Source organism: Hipposideros armiger, unplaced genomic scaffold (genome assembly GCF_001890085.2).
Source record: "Hipposideros armiger isolate ML-2016 unplaced genomic scaffold, ASM189008v1 scaffold_16, whole genome shotgun sequence".
Taxonomy (NCBI): Eukaryota; Metazoa; Chordata; class Mammalia; order Chiroptera; family Hipposideridae; genus Hipposideros; species Hipposideros armiger.
The window spans coordinates 5,914,003-5,917,868 of record NW_017731366.1 but is presented as its reverse complement, the minus strand read 5'-3'; positions in this window follow the sequence as shown (position 1 = coordinate 5,917,868).

Here is a 3,866-nt window from a genome sequence, read left to right as displayed (position 1 = left end):
AAAACTAAAGCATTTATACCAAAATCAGAGAAAACAGACTTTAAAACAAAACTTGATGCTAGAGATAAAAAAGGACATTTAATAATGATAAAAGTCACTCTGTCAAGAAGATAACAATTATAAATATGTATACAAGTACACTTAACAACATAGACCCAAAATACATGAAGGAAAAACACAAAAATAAAGTGAGAACTACACAATTCAACAATAATATTTGGAGACTTTGATAACAACCTACAGTAATTGATAAAACAACTAGAAAGATGAATAAGGAAATAGAAAACTGTAACAATGTTATAAACATATGGGCTTAACAGACATCCATAGAACATTCCACCCAACAATAGCAGAATACACATTTAGCTCACATATATGTGGAACACTTGTGGAATAGATTATATGCTACACTGTAACAAAAGCCTCAATAAATTTAAAAAGACTGAAATTTGATACAAAGTATGTTCTCCAACCATAATATATTAAAATTAGAAATAAATATTAGAAAAAACTTAGGGTAATTCACAAATACATGGAAATTAGGATGCTCCTAAATAACCAGTGGGTCAAAGAAGAGCTCCCAAAGAAATTAGAAGATAGTTTTAGATGAATAAAAATGAAACACAGAAAGCAAAAAATTGTGGGATGCAGCTAAAGCAGTACTCAGAGGGAAATATGTATCTGTAAATGCCTATATAAGAAAAAAGAAAGATCTTTAATTAGTAACTTAACTTTTCACCTTAAGAAACTAGAAAAAGAAGAACAAAACACACCCATAACTAGGAAATAATAAAGATTATAATGGAGATCAATGTAATAGAAAATAGAATAACAATAGAAAAATAAATCAATAAATTCAGAAGCTGAGTCTTTGAAAAGATCAGCAAAATTGACAGTAGGAAGGCTCAAATTATTAAAGTCAAGAAACAAAAAGAGATAATAGGAATATTATGAAAAACGGTATGCCCACAAATTAGATAACAAATGCAATGGACAAATCTCAGAAAGATACAAACTATAAAATTGACTCAAGAATAAACAGATAATGTAAATAGACAGATAACAATTAATAAGATTAAAATAGTAATTTTAAAACTTCCTACAAAGAAAAACCTAGGCCAGATTGCTTCATTGGTGAATTCTACCAAACATTTAAAGAATATGTACTATTTTTTCGCAAACAATAGAAATGGAAGGAAAACTTCCCAACTCATTCTCTAAGACCATTATTACCCTGCTATCAAAACAAGATAAAAACAACACAAGAAAACTATGAAACAATATATTTCATAAATATAGATGCAAAAATCCTCAACAGTGTACTAATAAACCAATCCAGCAACATACAAAAAAGGTTATACACCATGGCCCAGGAACATAAGGTAGGATTAACACCACAAAATCAATTAATGTAATATACCCTATTAATAAAATAAAGAACAAAATTACATGTTCATCTCAGTAGATGCAGAGAAAAAAAATTTGTCAAAATATAATACTTTCATAATAAAAACACTCAACACACTAAAAATAGACAGGAATTTCATCAATCTAATAAAAGATGTCTATGAAAAACAGCTAAACTCACACTTAATGGTAATAGATTTAAGGCAACTGTCAGGAATAAGCCAACATATCAAGAATCAGATGAAAATGCTCCCCTTGCCAATTCAATTTAACATACTAGAGGTTGTAGCCAGGGCAATTAAGAAAGAAAAAAAAACCGGGGCAGGCTGAGTGGCTCACTGGTTAAGAGTTGGCTTTGGACACCAGCTTTGAGCAGCAGGGCCCTGGATCGGATCCCACATGAGGGTCAGTGACGCTGCACCCTCTACAGCTAAGATGGTGAACAACAGCTCAACCTGAAGCTGGGCTGCCATGAATTGCAGGCGATGCCATAGGCTGCAGTCCCTGCTGCAGTGGGAAGAGAGCAATGATAATACCAACATGGGCCAGTGAAGTGACGTCCTCCACAACTAGACTGAAGAACAAAAGGACAGCAACTTGTCTGTTCCCCTNGGGAAGAGTGCAATGATGGTGCCAACTTGGGCCAGTGAAACAACGTCCTCCACAACTAGACTGAAGAACAAAACAACAGCAAGTTGTTTGTTCCCTTCCCCCAATTCTCCAACACTGTTCCCATCCCCACAATTCCCCAATAAAAATCTTAAAAAAAAAAAGCAAAACAAAAAACAATGTCACATAAAATGGTAGAAATTATAGAAGAGAACAAAATGAAAGTTCCACAGTTGGAAAATGTAGTAAGTGAAATGAAGAGATCACTAAAGGACTGAATATTAGATTTAAGCTTACAAAATAAAGACCCCCATGTATTCGAGGACAGCATGATAGAGATTATTCAATGTGAAAAACAGAGAGGAAAAATAAGAGAGACTCAGAGAAATGGAGAATGACTTTAAGTGTATCAAGGTATGTGTAATAAGAACACCAGAGGCGAGGAGTAAGAGAAAGGAACAGAAAAAGTATTTGAAAAAACAATGGCTGGAAACTTCCCAATTTGATGTAAAACATCAATCTATATATCCAAGAGGTTCAGCAAACTCCAATAAACACAAAATAGGATAAACAAAAAACAGGTCCATACCGAGGTACACCTTAGTCAAAATGTTGAAATACAAAACAAAGAAAAAATCTTGAAAACAGCAAAAGTGTCTCATCACACACAAGGGAACACTATAAGATTAACAGCTGACTTCTCATCAAAACAATGTTCTGAAAGAAAAAAGAAATTACCTACTAAGAATCTTATATCCAGCAAAACTATTTTTAAAACATGAAGAGAAAATACATTACCAGATAAACAAAATCTGAGAGAATTCATCAACTTTAGAGCTTCCTTGCAAGAAACACTTCAGGATGTCCTTCAGAATGAAAGCAAGTGACCCCAGACAGTAATTTGATCCAGAGAAAACAAAGGGTGCCAGTAAAGGTAACTATGTATGTAATTAGAAAAGACAGTATAATTGCATTTTTTCTCTTTTTTTTCACTTAAATAAATTAAAAAAGAAATTACATTGAAATACATATATAAAATTGTGCAGTTGGCCTATAACATATAGAAATATGAATATTTGACAATAATAGCACAAAAGAAGTTGGTGGAAACAAAGTTGTATTAGACACTAGATGGTGACTGAAATCCACTGAGACAAATCAAAAGACCTGGAAATAACATATAAGAACATAAATATAACAAGTTATACACACACACATACACACACACACACACACACACACACACACACACACACACACCCTCACGCACACAAAATATTAGATAGAGCTATATAGAAGTAAAGTTTATATATCTCACTAGAATTAAGTTACTATAAATCTAAGGTAGTATGTTTTAATAAGTTAAGTTATATATTATAAGCCACACAGCACCACTAAGAAAATAATTTTTAAAAGGTAATTTTAAGATTATTAAAGGAATTAACACATTACACTAGAAAATATTTTCAAAATGAAAAGAAAGTAAAAGGAGTAACAGAGGAACAAATAATAGAGGAACAAAAATACAGTAAACAAGGAAAAATGGCAAAGTTAAATCCAGCCATATCAATAATAACATTAAATGTAAATGCGTTATTCAGTACAAAAGGCAGAAATTATCAGTTTGGATAAAAAAGCTAAAATTCAATTCTATGCTGACTATAGAAAACACACTTGAGATTTATAGGTTAAAAATAAAATGATGGAAAAAATATAACATGCAAACTGCAACTATAAAAAAAAAAAAACTGAAGCGGGCCGGCCAAGTGGCGTGTTGGTTAAGAGCTGGCTTGGGACGCCAGAGATCCCCGGTTCGGATCCCACATATGAGGGCCAGTGACACTGCCCTC